The 25,151-nt window shown below is 41.4% G+C and overlaps 1 long non-coding RNA gene across 1 annotated transcript in view; it reads left to right on the top strand.

Annotated features, from left to right (window-relative positions):
- Positions 1-4,319: 4,319 nt before the first annotated feature.
- The window catches only part of LOC125427015, a 35,020-nt gene continuing 14,188 nt past the window's right edge, over positions 4,320-25,151 (top strand). Inside the window, exon 1 of the long non-coding RNA XR_007243624.1 lies at positions 4,320-4,373. This is a non-coding gene — a long non-coding RNA (uncharacterized LOC125427015). The remainder of the gene's footprint in view (positions 4,374-25,151) is intronic.

The following is a 25,151-nucleotide window of genomic DNA, read 5'->3' as shown; positions in this document are numbered from 1 at the left end:
GACACAGCACCAGAGAATCCACACAGGAGAAGGGCTGTATTGTTGCATTCTCTGTAAAAAAAAAAGTTTTTTTGTCTTATCTGTTTAAACAGCATCTTAGAATCCACATGAGAGAGAAGCCTTACCATTGTGTTCAGTGTGGAATGAGGTTCTGTACCAAATTAGCATTTGGTCAGCATTGGTGGACCAACTTGGGAAAGAAGCCTTATCGTTGCCTTCCTTGTGGAAAAAGCACTAGGGACAACTTGACCTATAGGAACCATCAGTCACAGAGGAGCAAAGCCTCATCAGTGTCAAGAATGTGGCAAGATCTTCATTGACAAATTGATACTGAAGTGCCATCAGAGACAGCACACAGAAGAAAAGTCTGATCAAGAATGTTAAAAAAATGCTCTAAAATATTAACAGTTATATCCCAAAAGATTTGCAGTTAAAGGGCCACATCACTGTCCTCGGTATGGAAAAAGGTTCAGTAAGAAAAGGTAGTACTTTGAATTAATGTATTCAGTGTAGTCTTAAAAGTGTAATCTTAGTATTCTACTACTTGAATAGTGATAGAATCTTAATATTACATTAAGCAGTTAGGAAAGTTTTACTGGACCTTAGAAGGTATACTTAGAAGACAATAGCTTATCAGTGTCTTCAGTGTGCAAAGAGATTACACTGATATTGACAGCCCCTCATTATTGCAGAAAAGAGGAGTAATCCACAAATCCCTAATGCTGCAAAAAGTACCACATTCCAGTAAGCAATGGCACAAAGTTTCTATCTGTCCTGAAGCACAGTCACAAAGACTATCAGAACATACACTTCTTTGCATTGACCCTTGAGAAAGATTGGAATTTAATCTTGTAAGGAAAAATGCTCTCCTGTATCAAGTAACAGTTTAAAAATCTAAATAGGATAAGGGCATTTTTGGGCAAGGCAATACTAAGTATAAACACTAGTTCAAACCCTATAGAATTAGTTATGCAGTGACTGGCAGAAAAAAAATAGTGAGCTTTTGAAGTTTTCTTTAGATGTAATCATGACAGTTTTTCCAGCAACTGTGCTGTTGCATTCTGTGGAGGTGTTATGGTTGAGGTGGCAGGGCTTTGATGAACCAATCAGGAATCACTAGGCATGGGGGCCAAGCCAAGGGTTTGTGACTGCCCAGGGCAGAGAGGGACAGGGCTAGGAAGCCTTGTTTGCTGTCAGTGGAACCCCCCTCCTCATTAAAGGGACAAAATTAAGTCACAAATGCAGCATATAAAACTTCAGAGGGAGCTTTGGAAAGCCCTTTTCACTGCTGACAGGGGTTCTACTGGCCATCCCCTGTGTTTCTCTGTGTTGGCTGGCTAAGGGTCAGAGGCATATGGCCTATAGGGACATGGGGTCACCCATGTTCCCTGGTGCACACCTTTCTGTCATGTGGGTGGGGGGTGCTGGGCACCGGGCCCCCCATGTGATGAAATGGCATGCGCCCCCACTGCACCCCACCGAGCCCTGCCCCCTGCCTCTGTGCAGGCCAGCTTTTGCCCTCTCCAGGCCCTGGGGATGGCAGGAGCCAGCCTGCAGAGAGGCAGGGCGCTCGGTGCAAGCCAGGACCCACCCCCAAGTGTGGGGGGCAGGGGGTGGGGGTACCTGGAGGAAGTGTTGCCCCCAGGCGCCATTTCCCCTGGATATGCTTCTGCTCAGGGTAACATATTCCTGGTCAGGGGCTTGCAGCTACTGAAGACAGTGTACTGGTTCATGTCTTTCACCCCACCAATGAAAACCTCTTGCCCATGTACCTGCAGCCAGGCTGTGTAGGTAACAAGAGAAGGGGACATTGATGAGGGTGGGGCACCATAATCTGGCAGCAAATGTCATGGCTTATGCCTTGAATTTCCTTGTCTGTCACCTTGGATATTATTTATTTGTGTACAAAGAGGTATGATTGTTCTGGAACAATTACGAAATAGCATTTAGAATAAAAATATTAATGAAAAACAATAAAATAGAGGAACAACAGAATAATAAAATCCTGCAGCAGCAGTTCAGAAGAACCTCAAAAGGTAGACAACTACCTAAAAGACTGCTCTATAGGGGGGAAAAGGTTTTCATATTTTTATGATTGTGTATCATAAAAATATGAAAACCTCATGGGAAGAGGTGTTCCAGGGGTTACAATATAGATTACACAAGTGGGAGCTGGTGAAACTGATGTACAGGGAATCCTATCCCCCACCCCCCAGCTGTTGTCCAGTTTGGCTACAGCAAGGGTGTGTTGCTGCTGTGAGTTGGCTCAAAATGGCTCCCAGGCATCATCACAGTTGGGTCTGAGAGTGGCTCTGGGCTCTGCCACCACTGTAGGCGAACCTGGAATTGCTTACAGACTCCATCTTGACAGTGTCTTGGTAGCTGAATGTCCTGTGCCCTGATGAGGTAACTGGAGTTGGAGGCAGGTGATCTGAGCCCAGTTGGCTTCTGGGGATCAGGAGGGACAGAGAAACAGCTGAAAAAGGTAGGTTTGCAGAGAACACTTTTAAAAAGGTATCTGTAGATTTAAGTATCCATAAATAGGAGACACAGTTGGAAATTTGATATATCAATATAAATACTCTCCCAGCTCACATATGTTTACACTAATATGTACTAATTACATCACTAGTTATTTCAAGTTATGCTGGCTGTCTAATAATGAAGTATTTGCAGCCAGATTTGGGGGAATTAAATTAAGCATCTTGTTCTCTTTACAGACAACTTGGGAATTGTTTGTATCTCCCAGCAGTCCCCTGCTTCCAGGAGGTACTGTTAACAGCTGATTCAAGAAATTCTCAAAAGTGACCTTTTGTTACTTGTGTTCCAAGCAAATTTCCAATTCTCCAAGTGACCTGCTGAGATTTGCACAGCAGGAAGGCAGTTTGAATCATCAAGGGTCAGTTTGCACATATCTGGCAGGTGAAGTGTTAACCAGTGGGTGGCCAGAGTTGCTCCTTAGCATCCAGTTGTCATTTCATCAGCCTGAACCTGATGAATGGTTCAGATGCCCTGACAGTTGCGGTCATGCTCCTTTGGACCTTTTTTTGCTTGGATTCATTTATCGTACTATTGGTAAAAGAACAAGAGGGGAAAAGAACAAGATGACAGAAATTCATGCCCATATGAACTTGCTGGTTTCCTAAGTCAAAGAACGAAAAGAAATGACCTGCAAAATTCTATAAACACAGGCCAGAATTGTGCCCTAAGATTTGGTTTGGATCTGTTATAGAAAAGTGGTTATAGTGAAATCTAGTGGGTGAATATGGACTCTTGTCACATTTGACTTCTAAGTTCAAATCAAAGGCTGGGGTATCTCTTTATTATAACATGCCCTTACAAAGTGCATACCTAGGACGTCCCATTGAACTCAGTAGGGTTTATTGCTCATTAAAAAATATGGCTCCATGAAAAAAGCCTACCATCATGAATGTCCACACAGAAAATTGTTCACATGGAAAACTGTCCACACTTTCCCAGCCTCCACGAAGCACTGCAAATGAATGCTGGGGCTGGACTTCAGGCTCAGCATCCAGTTGCAGGGCTGTGTTTCCCAGCCTCTATGCAGCGCTGCAACTCAACCCTGGGGCTGGACTTCAAACCCAGCATTCAATTGCAGGGCTGTGCTCTGCTTCCCAGCCACCACATGTCAATCCATCTCATGCTCGGTCTTCCTCTTTTCCTGCTGCCTCCAGCAGTGTTATTGTCTTTTTCAGTGACTCTCTTCTTCACTTTATGTGACAAAAGTACAACAGACTCAGTTTAACCATTTTAACTTCTTGGGACAGTTCAGGCTTCAGTTCAGTTTCAGAAAATCCAAAAATATTTGGATTTACTGAATCAGATGTTTAATTAATTCAGCTTTAACAATAATTGTAAAGCCAAATAAAGCCGAATCTGAATTTTGCCGATTTTTTTCGGTATTGCTCAAGCCTAGCACCTCATTATATCTGTCTTCATCTGGGTCTGGGTCTAGGTCTAGGATCATGAGAGAGGCAAAAAGAGAGACACTCGGTAGGGCACATTTTTGGAAAATGCCTCCCCCCAGCCTTACAGTTTGACAACACTAGCTGTGCGCTGCCAGAGAGATGCAGGGCAGCACAAAAGGATATCTGGATATATCCTTGGTCTAAAATACCAAATTTTGAATTTGTCATAGGCATATATTTCCTTGTGGGCATTCTTCCTGTGAGTTTTTTTTTCAGGAGGGGGGGGGGTGTCAGCTAAAAATGCATACATTTGATTTGATTGCATTTATGAACTGCACTGTAAGAACGTGCAATATGGTGTTTGTTGATTATCTGTGACATGTTTTTCAGATTTCTTGTCTCCATTGTAATTGCTACACTGATCCACAAAATGCTGAGATTCAGGTAGGCTTGTATTTGTGACTGTACTATTGCCAGCAAGCTCAGTCTGTGAGATAAGCTTTGAATTGTTTATGTAACCAGTGGGTTCTGTAAATTATAAATGTGGATTATGGAAGTGGATTTTTTTATTTTTGAGGCTGCCCAGTCATTTTGCTTCAACAGACACAGAGTTTATCACCTCCAGCTTACTAGTTAAGATAGATCTCCCACACCCTACTCTCTGGGCTCTTGTGTGAGAAGACGAGGTGATTAGGGCATTTTCAGTGACAGCATCTAACATTTGGAGTGTTCTTCCCATTGAGGTTTGTCTTGCACCAACCATACAGTCTTCTAGCTGCCAAAACACTTATTTCTTTCCCAGTCTAACCACAAATTTGTATTATTCCAGCTGTTTTAGGGTCTACTTTTAGTTTGTGGTTTATTTTATGTCTATGTTTGAGATTGCTCAGTGGCTATATTATTCAGTCTGCTCTTTTTCAACTTTTTCAACCATCCCACCACAGCCTCCAGATACCTGGTCAAATCAGGGGTGGTGGCTGGCTGAGTGTCATCAGCATATTGACAGATAGAGCTGAGTGTCATCAGCGTATTGAGGGCAACCCAACCCAAAGCTCCAGACCAACTGAGCCCACAAAAAAGGGGGAACCGCTGCAAAATCTGCTCCACAATTGCCACTCACTGTCCTTGGCCAGGGAGGAATGAAGTTAAACATTTTATGGCTGTACCCCGAATCCCACTGTCAGTGAGGCAGTGAGTCAAAAGATCACAGTTGACTGCATCAAAAGCTGCTGTTATACATTCTACTGTCATGCAATTTGCAATTACTGAAAAAAACAACCTCTCACATTGCACCCAAGTATGCTTAATGGCAGATATTTGACATAGGGCTGCTTCAACCTATATACGTCCCCACAGAAACTAACCTGAATGTGATAGGTTGGTAAAAAGCATGGACAGAACATGTAGAATGTTCCTATTAGTTTGAATTTATCTCTTGCCTTTCCATTAGCATTCTTTAGACAGCTAACATAATTAAAGTTGCATAAGACAATTACACTAAATTAATACAAAATAATAGGAATTTTTATGACGAGCTGTAATGTGGTAGAAATTGAGGGTTGGTCTCTGTCTACCACTGATAATTGCTTCATAGTTAAACGGGAATGGTAAATGGGGTGGTGGTGTTAGTCCTTTGTCCTGCCATCTGCTGTGGCAGTTGATATTTCCTATGTCAGCCTTTGATATGAATCTCCTTTTCTGGTTTCCCCAGGAAAAAATAGGGAGCTTTTTACATTATTTCACCTCATACCTGTGTTCTTGATGGACACTGACAATATTTTCTTGCTGATTTCGATACTAAATAATTTCTATTTCATATTCAACCAGTTTCCATTACTGGGATCTCCATTTTTCTGCAAAGAGGACCAAGCTTATTCCTGTATTTCCATCACAAGAATTTTCATAACATTTGAATCTGGAACATTAGGAATGCATGTATTAATTTTTCATAGGACCCCAAATGGGGGTATGGTGGTGGTCAGAAAGGAAGACTGGATCTTCACTATTAGCTTTGCTAGAGGCTCTGATATATTTCTAGGCTTTAGTCATTGTTTTATCACAGTGCCTTTTTGTTGTGTCAGTATGACCTTTTAAGACACCTTATATGCAAATTTGTGTTTGTCACAATATAGCTTGTGTTTTATAGCTTACTGTTTTATAATGATGGTAGATGGTTGTTGTAAGGTCTGCTGCTCCATAAAACATAGTCTATTTACGTGCCAAATGTACAGTTAGCCATGATGAGATTAATGCAAATTGAAGATACTCAATCTATGCTCTGTAAATGATTGTGTGGGACCTTAAGGAAGGTAATGAGTTCTAGTCTCTAATGTGAAAAAAAGATTTCCCCAATACAGCTGCTTTTGTTGCCTTTACATGGAGCGCCTCCTTATTTGGAGGTTGTGAACCTTATAGCCATGATGTGTTTCTGAGTGAGAGAGAGCAAGAGACAGAGAAAGAAGATAAATCTGCACTGAATAGTAAAAGGCCACAGATGAAATGTCTCATGGAAGCTGCATTTTTCCTGTTAGTTCAAAGTGTTCAAATATAACACCCTCTGTTTTTTTAAAAAAAGCATGTATTGTATTGTAAAAAGCATGTATGTATTTTTTTAAAAAGCATGTATGTATTGTAAAAAGCATGTATGTATTTTTTTAAAAAGCACCCATTGAGGATTTTGGCTATAACAGTGCCATCTATTCTCTATTGATTTTGTTCACAAACTGTTGTCAGAATAGGTCAGTTCTTGATATACTGCTCAAAACGTCTACTGCAGAATTCCATCTAACACCATATAGGAGCATTAGCTTGGTTGCACCCATTCCTTTCAGAGCTGCTGCAGGAAAACCATTGTTATGGAAGTATTTAGCAATTTCAATGACATTCATCTTGGATATCCCTCTTGGATATGGCTGATCTTGTCACTCTGATACATGTTACTGTAACTTTGAGGCTGGATTAAGGTAATGGGCTCCATATAGACCTGGCTTTGAGGATAACTTGGAAACTTCTATTAGTATGGAATGCAGCAGTAGGGTTGCTGGGTAGCAATGGCAAGTGGTGGCAGGTTTCAGTGGTAGGGGCATGCGAATAGGCATTGTTACATCACTACATCACTAACGGCACTTCTGACATGACCCTGACATCATCACATTGGCATGATACTTTGGATTTTACCATAGAGTTTTGGTGGAGTCCTACACTATCACTTTGATGCAATGACATAGTTTCTTGGATCACACCAGAACTTCTGTAATGGTGTTGGAACGATGACATCTGTTACCTCCCCCACTGTTCTACTGAACAGTGATGAGAGACCAGGTCTACCAGATGTGGTTTCACCTGGCAGCCCTATGCAGAAACCTATGAGCAATAAACAAACAAACAAACAAACAGAATATGGCTATAGAAAGTTGGTGGAAGTTAATGAAATTCCTTTTCTTTTTAAAAAAGAGAAAAGAAATCCACATCATCTTTCAATGTTGCCTAAGAACAGAGATATTTTTACAAACTGGATTTATGGTACAACACTTTGTAGAGTTGTTCCATACTGGGACTAGAGTAACTATGCATGAGTTTGCACTATTCATCAACATACCAATCTAGGTGCCTGCTCTTTTGCCTACAGTTCTCTTTCCCATAATGTTCAATAAAAAGCCCACTCTAAAATATCTAAGAAAGTAATTTACAACAGAGAAAAGTGAAGCAACATTATTTGATGCAGGGAATAGAGTTGGATGTAAGGTATAAAAAGAGCAAGCAGATTGAGGGGCGCACAGTGAAAAATGACTTGTGAGTGAAAACTAGATACCATTCAGCGATATGGGGGGGGGGGGGGTTCAGTCAAGCTTCACCAAATGAACAATTTAATAAATTATCACTGCTGGATTTACATACAATACTCTGCTTTCTGAATTTGCTTCATTGTACTAATCTAAAAAGGGTCCTATTGTGAAAACTATTAATTCTAATCTTTGCCATTCACAGTTCTGCAATGAGCCACAAAAATATTAAATTGAGCAGCCAGCTTTAGTCTGTCTCTCAAATAATATCTCATTCCTTTTCAAAATAGAATGAAAGTACTTTTTGATGAATAGTTACTGCATTCTTATTGCTGAGGGGTTCAAGCATCAGATCACTGTTGTTTTATTCCCCTCTCCCACAGTCCTTTTTAACAGGTTCCAAAATAGCCCATCTTTTGCTTTTATAGTTAAGCCAATTCCTTAAGACAACATTTAATGTGTATTGGTGAATCTTTTCTTGCCTTGCCCACCACTAGATTAACTTTCCCTCTAGTTATTTTTAAATAATCTGAAATACATCGAGTCTGACCTTATGTGAAAGGAGAAAATGAGAGGGCTAAGGGAAGTGAGGATAAAAGGGAATAATCCTGGAGCAATAAAAGGTGTGTGTGTGGGGGGGAGAGGTAGCCATATTCTGCCAGATCTGCTAGAATAGGAGCAAATTAAATAGTTTATTTTATTATAAGTTGTGGCCACTGCAGCAGCTTTTTGTTACAGTCTCTTCTTAGACAATGGGGAACACATGAATGCACTCACTCTCACCTGCCACCAAGATGGATATTAAAAGAAACTCGGGAACTCTGGTGTGCAGCATGCAAGCAGATAGCTGAGGGGACCAGATGTTTCCCTAGATCTTTAATTTATGAAGACTGGCACATATTAGTGTGGCAAAGAAGAGAACCTGAATTTCCTTCTGGAATCTAATAGTTTTGTTTTTCTGTTAACCCTCCCTCATTCCTCCTTCAGTTCCCTTTGTTTCCTACCTATTCCACAAATCCAATCTTGCTATTATTCTAAGACATTATTATGCTTACTATGGCCCATCAAGTGGACTGATCCAGTTGGAGAACATAAGGAAATGTCTTTTCTGCTCATTCCATACACAAAGTAATCCTTCCTTCTTTTATTTTATTCAAACCTACAATTATGTGGACCAATTTAGGCTTGAGCACAAAATAAAAAAGGTAAAATTCAGATTTATTTGGCTTTAAATTTATTGAAAAACCCGAGGAACTTGAAAATATTTGGGTTTCCCAAAGAAACAAAAAAATTGGGGTCTGTTTAACCTAATGGGGGAATTTTTTGGTGTTTTTTCAGTTTTCCGCCTGTAGATGGCACATTTTTCAAGGTAGCAGCACCAAACGTTTGGGTGGTTTTTGGAGAAAGCTTGGTGAAGTTTGGTTCAAGAAATCCAATTTTATGAACTCCCAAAGGGGGTGACCCCATCTCCCCATGTTTTCAATGGTTTCTAATGGGAGATGGGGCTACCCTTTTGGGAGGTCCATAAAATTGGACCCCCTAAACCAAACTTCAACAAACATTGGTGCTCTTATCTGAACAAACATTGGTGCTCTTATCAGGAGGACTGTGACTGTGTAAGTTTGGTGCCTCTACCTTAAAAAGTGCACCCCCTACGGAAACCCCCAGAAATCCCACAGATTCTTCTGGGGGAACTGACTTGGCTCCATTGCAACCAATGGGGAATGTCTGTGTGTGTGTGAAGGGATCACATTTTTCAATGCAGAGGCACCAAACTTTCAGGGTGGCTTTAGGAGCCCCTTCTGGTAAGAGCATCCAGGTTTGGTGAAGTTTGGTTTGGAGGGGGGCAATGCTATGGGTTTTCAAAGGGGTAGCCTCCATCCCCCTGAACCAAACATCACCAAAATGGGGTGCTCTCACCAGGAGAATTTCACAAAGTCACCCTGCAAGTTTGGTACCTCTACCTTAAAAATGCACCCCCTGCAGACACCCCAAGAATTTCCCCATTGGCTTCAATAGAACCAAGTCAAGATCAAAGAATTTGGCAAGCTGTTCCTCAACTATATACAACTATATGTCCTCCCATAGGCTTGCATGGTTGGGAAAAAAGTAATTATCATAGATTTACATGGGTTTGCTGTTGTGCCATTTACAAATGGCAGCAGTCTTAAAATTGAGCAGACCTATTATGCAAAGCTAATTAGGTTAGGCTACCTCTACTCTCCCAGGCCCCTCAGTCTGCACCAAAAGCTACTTGGACAGTAACAGACTAGCTGTTCTATCTTTGAAATAAAAGTCAGCAATAATTCACTTTTGTGTCTAACCTGATGAAAAAAATAAATAGGGGTATTGTAGCACTTTAAAGATAAACATATTTTTATTGTAGGAGAAGCCTGGGCAAGATTTTTTTAAAAAAATGTGTTCACCTTTCAAGAGCCAAAAGCTTTCTGTTTGGTTTTGCTGCCTCGATGCTAACATAGCTAACCCTTCAGAACTAGTTAGCCTGAAGAAAATGTCTGTTGAATTTGAAAGTGTGTTCTCTACTTTGTGATGCTTTAGATGGTCCAGATACAAGCATCACTCCATAGTTGCTTTTAGCTATTTTCTCATGACCCAGCATGGCCACTTTCAATGTCTATCTATATCAAAAAATAACTGCTAATTTCCCCCAATGAAACTGCATTGTTATCCGTTGGTACCAAAAAAATCATGGTGATGTTAGGGTCTGGCTAAACCAGCCATCCCAGAAGACAGTTTTTTGCCTGCACATTACATATCTTAGCCTGAAGATGAATATTACGTTGTTGATTTCAATTAGGGTAGAAGAAAACAGTTCCCTTGACAATAAGCATTGGCAAAAATTGTTGGATAAGAAATGCTGGCATGTACAGTGTCAGAAAAAATATTGCATTGTCATTAGATATACATTTGTACAATTAAATGCTTGAATTACTTACATCCTGTAAGCATCTTAATAAGGGTACCTTTTAGGATATGTTAATGCTTTTTCAGAATATGGCCTTTTTTGCATGCAAAATTTAAAATATATTCAGACAGAAAATAAAATGTTCCCTCATGGATCCCACATTGTTTTTTTTCTCTCTCTTTGGTTCCAAAGCAGCTTTTTTCTCCATTTTTTAAAAAAGCCTGGCCTTTTCTACACAAGTCACTGAATGTTTCTGGAACATTTTTTTATCACTTTCCCTTTACCATTATTACCACTAACCAAACATTTCATGGCTGCTGTGAGGGGTTTTTTTAATCGATGCTCTATAGCTCTGTCTAACTGGTGCTTCATTGATTCAACCAGAATATATAAAAAAGAGGGGGGGGGTTAAGGGGAAAAGGAGTGAGTGAGGGATGCAAAAAGCCAGCACTGCCGAGGGGGAAGCTAGGCAATGGCTAAAGTACTGGAAGGCCTTTTTTTCACAAGTTATTTAAAACATTTCCAGGATCGTAATAAATAATTTCTTCCATGGTGTTCTGCACTTCATTTCCCTCCATTTGACTGGAAACATGTCATTTCCCCTTTAATTAATCATATTTGAAAACCCTTTTACAATTATTCTTTTTGTTGAAGGCTTTCACGGCCGGATTCAACTGGTTCAACTGTAACAGACTTTCCTCTGTGATACACCTCTGAAGATGCCAACCAGAGATGCAGGCTAAACGTTAAGAACAAGATCCAACAGACCACGGTCACACAGCCCGGAAAACCCACCAGAACCAATGATTCTTTTGTCTGAAAAGTTTCCAAGCCAGTTTCCCTTGCAGGGCAGTATTCTCGAAACGTTTTCAGTTTCCCATCAAAAAACTGGTCCATTTCTCAAACCCCTGTGCCTTCACTCAACTTTCTTCATGCCCCTTGCCTCACTTCTCCCCTGCCCCACCCCCACTCTCACCTCTTAGTTTTCATCATTTCATGCATTTTATAATTTTGGGCTGTTTTTCTCACTCCTCCCTTCATCACATTTTCTCTGACACAGAGGTAAACTTACTCATGAGTAAACCCAACATTACACAGTCACAATTCAACTGCTTTTCTTCCTGCAGTTTTGGATCAGCAAAAAAATGAAAAGAAAAAAACATTTGGAGGAGGTGAGTGCAGATAAACGTAACGGTAAAGGGGGGGATTGAAAATGTTCTGGAGACATTTTTGTGTAAAAGGCTGAAAACAGCAAAAAAAGGAAAAAAGTGAGGGACAAAGGAGTGAGTGTGAAATGCAAAAAAGAAAAAAACAGCGCTGAGGGGGATGTTGGACAATGACACAGAAGCATGGAGAATGATAGTGGGAAAGATAAAACGTTGTAAAAATGACAGTACAACGAGGGAAGACAGGTTGGAAATGTTTCAAACAAAGAATCATTGTAAAATAGGTTTCAAAGAAACAGAGAAAAAACTGCTTAGAAATATTTTCAGAACTAAAGGGGGAAAAGGCAATGCAGAACCCAACAAAGGAAGCATTTCATCTCCTGCTTGAAAATGCTGTAAATAGTTTGTTTGGAAAAGGCACCTTTTAAAATGACTATTTGTCTGAAAGGTTTCCAAGCCATCTTCTTTTGTTGTGAGGTTATAGCCTGATTCTGCACAACACAAATAAAACTTTTTCAAGTCTCAAGATAAAACCTTTCTTGCTGGAATTCTGCATGGCTTTTTCCTCTAAACATTGCGAGAACTGTTTTACAATTTTCCCTCTCAAATAGACCATATTTACATTTTTTAAAAAATCTTTCCCACTCTGTTGCTCCCCTGTTGGATGCTTGCAACTCAGTTTACTTCCTGTCTTATTAGTGAGAATGAATGCAGATACAAACCGGTTTGGGAAAAACCAGGACCTTTTCAGCATGGTTTCAGGGTCCCCACTGCAGCTTCTGCCCCACAAATGATCCTTATTCCCAGAAACACAGCAGCAATGAAGGATTCCCCACTGAGGTGAATTGATCATGCAATCCGCTCAGGGGCTATCCTGATTAGCTGTTGCGTTGTGTTGGGGCTGGAATTTTTTTTCAAGCTTCCGAATCCATGTCTCTGTGAGCATGCGCAGTATGACCCTATGTGGAGAAATGGGTGATTAAAGCAAAGCCCTGTTTCCCTGCGCCTCCATGTAGTCAGATCCACGTGGATATGACGTGTAGCGCTGCTTTGTATTGCCTTTTACTCAGTCAATCAATCAAAACCGGCCCCATGTTGCTTCATATCCACATGGATCTCTGGTCCGCAATTTTTTTTTTAAAAAAATGAGCATCGCGCACAGCCCACTGCGTTCTTATTGGATGGGAGGCTCCACGTCACTACCAGTGCGGGAAAAACGAATCCGGATTTACCCCCCCCCCCCAACTTCCCCACTGTTCCAGATTACCCACATGTTTTTGAAAAGGTCTACTTTCTTGCAGGTTCTAAAATAACACATGCTGGGGGGGGGGGGGGAGCGCCAGAACCGGAATGAATCTGTGTTTGGCGGTTCAGCAGTGGGGAGTTCTTGCTGAAACCTTGATATTTTGCATGACTATCATGTGATTAATTGATCGTGGGGAATCAACTGTTCTGAGCCTCTTTGCTCTTTGTCTCTGTTTCTAAAACCTTCTGTGGCAGGTCCCTTCACCATCCTATCTATTTGAGGCAGGCTCCTAACTGTGCGGGTCAGGTTTTACTGCCTTTTCCAATGATTGAGCTGTTTTAAAGGTAATGTATGAAGTGTTTAAAGCTTACCTGCTCAGCCTGAATAACTCCAGAAAGGTGAAGAGAGCCTGATTTTCCCTTATGGCAAATCCCCCTCTTCAAGACACCAGAGAACTGTGGAAAGTTCAACAAACAAATGTAAATTTTTTTGAATAAACTAAATGAGACCAAGAGATATTTCAAATGGATGGAAACCAGGCAAGAGTTATCAGGCAACAAATATCCTTCTTCCCTGGATGATCATTCGATGGCATATGAAACAGAATTACATCTTGGAAAATGTAGGGGGAAAGCAATTTTGAACTGAAAATGTCTCAGAACTGCAGCTTTCCATGACTATTTTTCATTTAAAACAAATGGTGGAACATTTCACGCAGGTCTTAGCCGTTAATAATACAATAAGTAATTTAGTTCAACCTACCAGCTTTGGTAGGAGTTGAATCCAGTGCTCTCCCTGAAGAAGCATGTGGCAAAACAGGGAAAAAAGCAAGTTTTGTGTTTGTCCAAATAACTAGATGAAAGTTACTAACACCACTGAAGGCGGATAAATAGCCTCCCTGAGCAGACTGCCTTTGGCCACATTGTGGAGTCTGGCAGGGTTATGGCAGTATGAGAGCACTTTGTGAAGGATCAGAATTATGTCATGACTGGTATTAAACATTTTTGAAGTCAAGTTGCTTTTGCTTTGGAAAACTGATGCTCTGTTGTTGCATGCATGTATGTACCTATTTATGTTGCTGTGCTCATCCTGCAACTGAATAGATTATTTGCAACTGAATTTGCAACTGAATAGATTATTTTAAAGGTCTAGACCAGGGGTAGGGAACCTTTAACACTCAAAGAGCCATTTGGACCCGTTTTCCACGGGAAAAGAAAACACTTGGAGCCACAAATAATTTTTGACATTTAAAATAAAGATAACACTATATATATAGGGTTTTTTTTAACCTTTTACTCCGCTCATTCTGAGATGCACATGGATGCGCCCGGCAAGGTGAAGCCGGCGGCTCGGCCTTGCCGGCCGCTGTGAAAGTGCCCACCCCGCTCCAACGGGGTGGGTGAGAGGGGAAGCCCGCGGCGTGGCCCAGCCGACCGTGGGCAGTTGGTGTGCCCGCCCTGCTGCCTGCAGGGCGGGCAAGGATGTGGCCGGCGGCTAGGCTCGTGGAGCCACAGTGCAAGGGCAGAAGAGCCGCATGCGGCTCTCGAGCCGCAGGTTCCCTACCCCTGGTCTAGACCATTTGGGCCAGTCCAGGGTACTTTGCTTGCCAAAGCAAGTCCTGAGTGGTATGGGTCAAGTGGAATGGCCAAGGGCATAGTTCTGTATCACCAGCAGCTGGGATGATGGTTAGCCTTAGAGACACTGTCAGCAGATCACAAGCACTAGAAATGAAGGGTATAAGTGTGCTTGGTGTTTCTTCCCACTATGTTAGCGCAACCACTACAGCTCACCTTGGGCCTAAGAAGTGGCAGGTCAGGTCGGAGAGGAATGATAAATACAATTCCTGGCCATGGCCTCCTTCTACACAGCTGTTCTCCTGAAACTGTGGTGCCTCAAATGGCTGCTTGAGTCATTGATTCAATAAATCAGCCCTGCATGCTGTCTTCTCACAAAGAACTAGCCCTGTTAAAGGATGCTCTTAAAAATAACTAGCTCCAGGAATGTTATGTTACCCAAGGCTGAGAAATTATAAAACGTGACATTGCTTTATCATCTGAGCCATTTATTTATTGGCCCCAGTCAAGACCACTTATCATATTCCAGAATCTTTGTACAGGTATCAGCTTTCAAGATGCTTCACTTGCTGAGAACACACAACAGGAAACTGGTCAAGCTTGTCTTTGAAATTTCAATTCATTTAATGCTTCCTTGCTTAGTCACAGTTGAAGCGAACCCGTGACACAGTTATATTTGGAAACCTTCCTGAGAGGGTCTTCCTGCACAATGAAAAGGAAGGAACTAAGCAGTAAATTGAAAATAAAAATGAACATTACTATGCAAGTGGTACTTGTTTGACTATTGTAGACTCCATCCCACATCAACAAGCCCTGCACGCTTTATTCCACCATGAAGTTCCTGTGTTTTCTTTTATTAGTTTGGTTAGAAGGCTTTGAACTTGAAAGACCCGCTTCCCTCTTGGGTAGCATCAATGCATTTAAATTAGCTTGAGACAGGGAAGGAAAATGAAACCTTTGGCTCTCTTACTCTCTTCGGTATTTTTAGCATGTAATTTGTTAGCATGTGTTGCTGCTTATGGCGGCAGAAAAGGCCCCATTGCCATGGCAACACAAGTCTCCCATTTACTTTCAGGGAGTGGAGGCAGCAAGAGTCTCTTTGAAATGGTTGCTAAGAGTCTTAACCTGCAGAGAAAGTGAATGACTGCATGTTGGAGAGATGGATGCCTTTGTATAATTTTGTGTAACATCTCTTTGTTGGTTGGCTCAAGGTTGTCATTGTCCTTATGCTTGGAGCTTGCTAGACTAAGCTGTGAACACAAATCTGTCCTATTTCCATTGTATTTCTGGTGGGTGGATTGCCAACAGATTTGTGTTGGTAGGTCATACTTTGATGTGCTGGGCATTGTTTATGTGGGTTTGAGTTGTACACACCAGTAAAATACCATTGAAATAAATTGGGATATAGATGTAGATATGAGCAAGTACAAGATGGCTTTTTCAGAGAAGCAGGTACAGGATGACTGCCTCAGAGAAGCAAGCAACGTGATGTATGTATTTAGCATCTTTGGCTGTTTGGGAGTGCCAGTCATTTAAGTACTCCTAAATATTCTGCATTTTTGGGGCAGTCATCATTACAATAATCATGTAAAACAAAATACTGTTATTGTTCCACAGAAACAATGCTGAGTTTGTGTTAACAGATATAGTTTGCCTAAGGCTCCCCGGTGATTCCATGCATGAATTGTAACTTGTAGCTGGGACTTGCAGTTTATAGCTCATGCTCTCATGCTGTCATTGTTTATTGGCTAGCCCATTCTGTTGAGTGTATTTGTCTTTAGGATTGCCAGCTTCCAGGTGGCGGCTGAAGATCTCCCACTATTACATCTGATTGCCCGGCAACAGAGATCAGTTCACCTAGAAAAGATGGTCACTTAGGAAGGTGGACTTCATGGCATCGTACCTCACTGAAGTCCCTCCCTTCCCAAAGATCATGTCAAAATAGAATACACACAAACCCAGGAAGGGGGGCAGTAACAGATTTTTTGGGGTGTGTGTGTGTGTGTGGGGGGGGAAGTATGCAAAACAGAATGAAAACTTCTTCACCTGTGGGCCAGAGGCAGCAATATCAATCATCCATCTTATTTGAAGGAGCATCACATGCTCTTTGTAACATCCCACAGACTGGTTCTGGTGGGTTTTCCGGGCTGTGTGGCCGTGGTCTGGTGGATTTTGTTCCTAATGTTTCGCCTGCATCTGTGGCTGGCATCCCACAAACTGTTCCATATGATAGCTTTCACAGCAAAAGAACCTCACAGAACAGATACTTCCCTAGCAGTTAATTTACCCTCCACTGCACAGCACGCCGTGGGACATTCTTCTCACTATAATGATTTAAATACAAACAGGATAATTCTAGCTTAGAGTGGATATTTCCTGCAATAATCTTGGGAAGCAGAGACTAATATTTTACAAGAGAGAAAACATGTTAAACCATTCCCATCCAGTTTTCCTCCCCTCCATAATCTTCACCTGCTTGTATCTTCTCTAACAGTCTCAAACATCTATTTCCTAGATCTTTCTTTTCCTGATATTGCATCATCCTTCCATCTCCCCAATTTATCATTAATTTCTTTATTATTTTTGCAGCAGGGCTCTTTGTTTATTTTTTTTCCTGCAAAAATGATCATGCCCTTCCTTATCCTCTGTGCAGATATTTCAAGAGATGGCAAAATTACCTTTTATTCTGCATGTAGCAACCTGGAGTGCTTGACAATGAATGGATTTTTTAAAAATGAAGTTATTGTAACGTGCATACTTTGCAAATACAGTTTGACATTTGTATCCATGTTGGTTTGAGTATATTGAAGATAAGGAAAACAGAATTTTCAGACCTGTGGCCTCCTTGCTTTATTCTTTGACAGTCAAGCACCAAGACAGTTATAGTGAACAGAGCCAGTCAGATAGAATTAATCACCTGTCACCAGATAATCTGACATTTCAAATTCAGGTGAAGTGAAAGATCTTGCATTTGACTTTTCAGCTGAATTCTAGTGTAAACCTAGTGTCATTTTCATTTTCATTTATTTTTTATTTATGAGCAGATAAAGTTAAATTGCTGGAGCCCTGTGAAGACGACCCTAGTTCCTGGCATAATCAGTGGGCAAGTAAGAATTCACTTACAGAATAGATCTTTCTAACCTCTCCCTTTCTTCTGTTACAGCTTGCTCCACAAAATGTCGCTATCAAGGGCCAAGGGACAGTTAGGAGCTGAGTGGATGCAATGCAGTAAATACTACAGTAGGTTGAGGAAATCTATAAAAATTGCCCTCCGCTAACAAAAGTGCCCTTGGCGCCAGCCATTCTGCATGAATGAGCTGGACTGGGAATGGGATTATACCCATATCCACCTAATATTATCCTGGAATGAAGGTCATCTACGTAGAGACTGAATGTTCCAGAAAAGAATCCATGATACCTTTGCACAGAAAGCAGGGAATGGGATTTGATAAACTGTTGAGCAGTGCAACCCTAGGTTTGCTTGAGCAACCATTTACTCATTGTATGTCCTGCTTGTCATTTTGAGTAGGGAGCTGTTCAGTTGTCAGCCTGTTCAAATGCATCCAAGTGAATTGGAGGTGTCCAATTTTCACTATCTTCTTGTATGATTAAATTCCTTTGTTTCAGACACTGGTTGCCCCCACCAAACGATCTGCTGTTACAGCCACTCCCAACTTTCAAAAGGTACATAATTAAATACAGAAAAAATATGGAAATTCTTGAGTTGAGAGATTTACTCTCAGGTGTCTCTAAGTAGTATGATCCCAGAATATGATTTCATTACAGGAGATGATTTAGTTCTTGGGCTGGGCAAAAGCAGCTCTCAGCTACAACATCAAATTGGCAGCTGCACAAATGCAATGCAGCTTGGCAGGGCACTATGCTTGAAACACATTTCCCTAAAAGACAACAAGGTATGGTGGAACCTCGGTTTTTGTCGTCAATGTGTCCGGGGAACCTCAGTGAAAACCGAAACCGACGAAAATTGAGGCTCCCATTGACAAGCAATGGAGCAGCAGGGAGTCGCAATTTTAGCGCACGCGTGCCAGCAAAAATCAACAAAAAGTAAAGCAGACGAAAAACGAGGAAAATTTTTCGCTGAAAGAAATGGCAAAAATTGAACCCAATGAAATCCTAAGGTGACGAAAACTGAGGTTCCACTGTACTTTCCTCACATCAGGAGCTCACCTTGCTTGAATTAGAAGAGTTTCAAACAGCATGTTTGAATGGTGATTGTGTTCAGAAGAATGCAGCATACCTAGCTTCAGCTGGACTGTCTACTGATATGTCCCTATTACACCAATATGAAAGCAGTAGCCAAATCTCAATTCAGGGTGTTCGTGCTAACCTGTAAAGTTCTTCATCCACATATCAGAAGCACTGCCTCTTCCCATATGAATCTGAGTACCAAGTCTGTTCAGTCCAACTGTTTTTTCTAGCAGTGCCATTGCTGCAACTGGCATGCATCACTGCTGCCCACTCAAAAGCTGCTTCCATTGTAGTTTCTTAGGGCTGTTTTACTGCCCAAACAGTTTCTTGGAGCACCAAATAGGCAGAGTGTGGCAGATGGCTGTGAGTGACAGGTGTGACTTAAGTCTGTCATCATTTTCTAGACCCTGTTGCTGCCAATCTTCTGCAGTCCACCTAAGAGTTGGTAGGATAAGAGGTGTGCCTCCCTTGCCAATGTACTGACATCACTTGGATCCAGGTTGCATCCCTTCTTGGTGTTTAGGAAGTGTAGTAGCATGGGAGGAGAATACTTTGGATGATAACGTTCATTGTGCTGCCCCTGATACTCCTACCCTCTGGTATGGGATTGTGTTTTGTTATGTTCTGAGCCTTCAGTTGTTCTCAGAGGGCTCTTGACATGTTTCATATTTGGAAGACTGTTGCTAGTTTGTTGCAGAAACTTGGTTCTGTCATTATGCATGGTAAGTCAGGCTAAGCTGTTTTGAAAAAGATGTTTTGAAAAAACATCTCTATCTCGCCCAAAGCCACAGGGATATCATGGCAGGGCATGTCAAGTACATGACAAACTCTTTAAGAACTAGAGTAATATGTAGATGCATTTTGAATTAAGCAGGATTGGCTGTTGATCACTTTGTCAGACAGTGGACTTGGTCTTGCTTATTGCAGATGGTGAGCGTTTCTCACACTGTGCATGAAATATATGGTTTCTTTGCTTCAGTGGCCATGCCACCGTGGTGACCTGCAGAGTGCACCCCTTCTGTATAATAAAATGTCAAACATTACTTATCATAATTTCTTTTCCTTAGAAAATTGACCCATTTCACATTTGCATGACTTGTTTTGCATTGTAAGAAGGTTGCATTTTAGAAATGTCATATGTACTGACTTTTCATTGAAGGCAAATTTAACTTTAATTGTGAGATACAAAATCACTCAATTGGAATTCATTTGGAGCAATCCATATAACTATTATTAACTGTGAGCCTGTGTGGTATAGGATTGAGGGTATTGGGCTTAGATTAAGATGGCATGATGTTAAAGTCGGGTTGTCAGCCATCAGCTGCCAAACAGAGGGAGAGGGTGGGATGCGGAGAGAATGGTAAAACAATAGAGTATGTCCCAGAGCATTAAAAGTAGTGACATGACAGCACTCCACTCCACAGACGGGTAGCCCCATCCAAGAGCTGGGTCATGGCACCATGCCTGGCCATGACTCTCAAAGAGACTTCCTGTTGATGTGGGGAGGCTTGAAAAGGGAAAATGCCTCCCTGCCACCAAGAAGCCTCTATGGGGCTTAATAGACTTACACCACCCAAAAGGGTGACTTAAGTCTTAATTCTTGGGTGCCAGTGTAATGTGCTGAATGGCCAGGAGGGGGCTGACTAAGGTCGACTCCTCCCCATCCCTGCCCCCACTATACCGGCAATGATGGCAGGGGCATTGGAATGCTGGAGCTGCATCCAGAGCCATGTCCCAGAGCCAGGGTGGGGCAGCCACTGCCACACATTGGCAGAATCACCCCTCCACTGGGGTAAGTGCCCCACGGTGCGCATATCCATCGTTGCAACCATTTGCTGCTCCAACTGGCAGATTTTGGCCCCCTCTGGATCGGGGTCCTAGTCATAGAAACCAAATCTCATTGTCATATACCTGGTAGAAAATAAAAATGTTGACTTGCCTCCAGTTGATCAAGATAAGCCTCCAGAGGTAAGGAATTGCACAAAATTGGGGCAGTCACTAACAAGCCCTGGTCCTGGTGTTACTTGAATTGGTCTGTTCTGTTCCTTTGATTAGTTGGGAGAATTATCAGAAAACAGACAAGCATTGTGAAAGATAGATAGATGATCTCCAGGAATATATACAGAGGTTGATTCCTCAAGAAATCTGCTTAAAACTAGAATTGAAGTGGAAAAGAATTCAATTTTATTAAGGGGTCAATAATAATATAAATACACTCACAAGTATACAGCCTAAGAAATACAGAGATGAGTGATAGCGGGAATAGATTAGGGTGTTGGTATTTCCAGAAGTAAAGAGGTCCGAGGAGAATGAGGGAGAAATGGCCAGTGCTTCTCGCCAAGAAATCAATGTTAGACTGAAGGAAGAAATCTAAATAAAAAGAGCCATAGATTTTGTGGGGTCTAGTTATTGGAAAAAAACAACCCTCTGGCAAGGATAAGAGGGGCAATCTACCTGGGACAAAGCAAAGTTCCATTCCGAGGCACAGACAATGCTTCTGGAAATTATTTGATGGGATTAAAACCTGGAAGAGTCCAAAAATTGATGAGTTTGGGGCAATGGTGATGAAATTAAAACAAGCACATTCCATGTCTTAATGAGTTTGGACTGCCAAAACAAAGAAATTCTGCAAGAAGTTAATGTTTGGGGAAAGGGCAATACAGCTGCTCCAGGGTGTGGACATTTGCAAGTTCTTTTTGGAATCGGAGCCTGATGTGCTTTTCCAAGACTGGGCTCCAGTTAACCAAATTAGAGTAGCTGTGCCTTAGGAGGGGCATTGTCTGAAGCTCTGCATTCTTAATTCAGGAGGAGAAAGAATGATACCATGTGTCAGGCAGATCCCTATTCATATTATTGAATTAAGATTAGCATCCATTTAACCCTTGCTCAGTGTAATAGCACCCACTCCCTGATGGAAGACCATTTCCTGAGGGAGGATACTTGGATAGCTGACTTTGTTGGCCTAAGGCATTCCCCTCAATTCACGCACACACAGGCCTTTAAACAGAAATCCTGTCAGGGGACACTAAACTATAAATATAAAATGCTGCCACCATAAACTGAAGTAAATGGAACATATAGAGAGGCTCTTGAAAGTTTAAAACACAAAAACTGGATTTTATTTAATAAACTTTTCTTCTCAGGATGATGGTTCAGAGAGGCACATCAGCATTACTTTAGGCACATACTTCTTAGATGGCACAGAACAGTTTTCTTCTTCTTAGTTATTAGGGTTTCAGTTTCAGAACTTCTTCTGAGTTATTATGAGTTTCAATTTATTCACCCATGGGTGCCTTTTTAGGGAAAACTTTCCACCCACAGTCAAGCACACTCCTAGTTCACCTGCCCTTTTTCACAAAAGGGAATTTGGAAGGCCCCCCCGTGAAGTTTCCCTAATTCAGAGAACCAGGCTATCTAGCCTATAACAATCATTGTTCCTCCCTGACAGTCTGAGATTACTTTAGAGGAATCTGGCCACCTAGCCTTCCTCTCTCTGTCCTCTCTCTGTTCTCACTGCCACTAGACACGATCTCCAGACTGAAGGATCTGTTTCGCTGATAGGGTCTGACTGACCACCTGCCCCGAACTGTGACCCTCTACCCAGTTCAAGAACTCAGTTCCCAAAAATCAAACAGCTCCTTCTCTCACAAAACCTTTTGACAGGCTGTTCCCTGTTTTTATAGTCCCTAGCTCCCCCTACCTGTGGCTCTAGGCTAACTGTGTCTTCCCCAGCCAATCAGGAGGTGTCTACATTTACATTAAGTGTTGCTAAGGCCAGCGTTTTGGCACCTTCTAAAATTAACCCTTTAACCTGGGCCTAATCCATCACACTCAGCTTCCATGAGGCTAGGTTGTATATAATATCAAGATTATAACTGGTATTGCATGGAATCAGAAATGACCTGACTATAGGCTTGCCTGGTGGACTGGCTTGTATCCATTTAAGATGATAATCTGAGTTTAACTAACAGATCCTAAGGAACAGAAGGGTTCATACTGCAATAGAGAATCCCAGGGGTATGTAAGACCAAAGTGATCAGGACTTTAAAATATTCACTTGATTTATTCCCAGAAACATAAAGGCAGTCATTGTGGCTTCTGAGAAACCAATCCAATGGACTCTCAAATTGATAGACTCTCCTGCTGATTCCTGAAAAGATGGGCAGTAACATTTTTCATTGTATCTTCTGCACAGTCTTCAATGGCAGCCTCACAGAGGATATATTACAACTGACTAATCTGAAGTCACAAGGCATGGTCGTTGAGGGCAGTATTATTCAACTCTAGAAGTAGCATTGATTGAAACTCAGCTGGATATGACAAAAGTACTTCTGATCACAGCATATTTGAGATTCCTAATGCAATGCTGAATCTAAGATCACCCAGTGTTATAAACCTGATGTTTCAGAGAGAGTGAAAGCCCATTGCCAACCTATTATGGGACACCCTAAAATTTAGCTAATTGTGATATATGCTCACTCCCCCATCCCCACAATGGACAACCCTAACAGAAATCAGATACAACTAGTTAATTAATTTACTAATTAACAACACCTCTGTGCCTTGCTAAAACTCCCTGATTTCATTGTTATCTGCTGGACTACTAACTTGCTAAAAGCATGCCAGTGTTACAGACAATCCCATTCTGACTTGAAGCATGGAACAATGTTCATCTCATACCAATGGTAGGTCAAGAGAAACAGTTCTTCTACCATCCAGTGGTTCTCAACCTTCCTAATGCCGCAACCCTTTAATACAGTTCTTCATGTTGTGGTGACCCCCAACCCTAATATTTATCCATTTTACAGATGGAGAACACTGATGCAGAGAGTCTTAGGCGACCCCTGTGAAATGGTCGTTCAACCCCCAAAGGGGTCACAACTCACAGGTTGAGAACCACTGATCTACTCCATCAATGTCAATATTAGGGTTTCAAATGGAAAAGTCACACTTCCCAGTGGTTTCTCTTCTCAAGATCCTGCCCCAGAATGGTCACTCATGAGATCATTTCAGAAGCTTCCATTTATTATGAAATGTCTTTTGGAGTTATACAAAACACTATAAGTACTTGCCTGCATTATTCCAACCTACCTAATTATAGCTTAACCAACCCTAATAGCAATTGGACAAACAAATTTAACTCTTCTCCAAAGCCAATTTGAACCGCCCTTCTGCATTCCTGGTTCGCCTTGAAGCAAACAGCTAGTCCTGCATTGCCAACAAAAGAGGGATGGGAGGGTGAGAAACTCCGAAGGACAAATCCCAGATAATGGCAGCAGGTGATTCTTTTAAAGGCTGCTCATAAGTACCCCTTGATGGATTGATGGAGCTTAAATTATGATTTTGACTGCCCTTCCAACTTGGTGTTAAAGATACTCATTCCCAGAATAGCAGGGGCTGGACATGACAAAAAAAAGACATATTGTCAACCGTGCATGGCAAATGGATTCACTCCAGCTCTTTTTAATGTTTCTTTTTCTGTTACACAATATAGTTTATTGTGTTCAGTGATGACCATGCTTCATATGTCAACAAGTTTTTTTTAAGGCACAAACACAAACACACGCATCCAAGGTGTGCTGCTGTAAAACTTCCTTCTCAGGGTTACTGCTAAAGGCTCATTAAAGCTTAAAACTTGAAATTTGTGGAATATCTGATCCTGCATGTCAGTGTGAAACACAATGTGGAAGTTAAAGCAGAATTCCTAGGCTTTATGAATTTTCAGTTTGGAGCACATAAATTATAAAAGGAGTAAATGAACTAAAGGAAGTGCTGGTTAGAATTTAGATTAAAGGATAAATAGCTTGTCTGATAAATTATGTCTGACTGCCAGGGAGGGAAAGTTTACTTCTTTCATAAATGATGATATGGTACTCAAACTAAACTTTTCTGAAGACACTTTGCCTAAATAATTACTTTTTAATGAATGGCGTAGCTCTTGGGTGATGGGGATGTTAATGAGCAATGTATGCCACTGCTCCCCGGTACGGTGCCTGTCAGTCAGAGAGCATACATTATCAGCATCTTTGCCTAATTAGTGTCAATGCTACTTTTCAAGCTAACTCACTTGGAAGAGACTGAGCTCATCTTCCAGGATAGATTTGCAAACAGTGGGTATGGACAGCCGTGTTCTTATGGAAATATGTTACTGCATAACTGAACAAAATCAAAACAAGTTGTAAAATTTGGGTTTCAGTTTTGTTTTTTGTTTTTGCTTTAAAATTATCACTAAAGCTGGAAAACCTGAATACTGTTTTTGGGAAACCTGAAAATATTTGGGTTTCCCCCCACCCCCACCCAAATGAAAAAAATTCTGTTC

Source organism: Sphaerodactylus townsendi, linkage group LG02 (assembly GCF_021028975.2).
Source record: "Sphaerodactylus townsendi isolate TG3544 linkage group LG02, MPM_Stown_v2.3, whole genome shotgun sequence".
NCBI classification, from domain to species: Eukaryota; Metazoa; Chordata; class Lepidosauria; order Squamata; family Sphaerodactylidae; genus Sphaerodactylus; species Sphaerodactylus townsendi.
The sequence above is the reverse complement of the archived record's forward strand: the minus strand, read 5'-3'. Positions and strand labels throughout refer to the sequence as shown.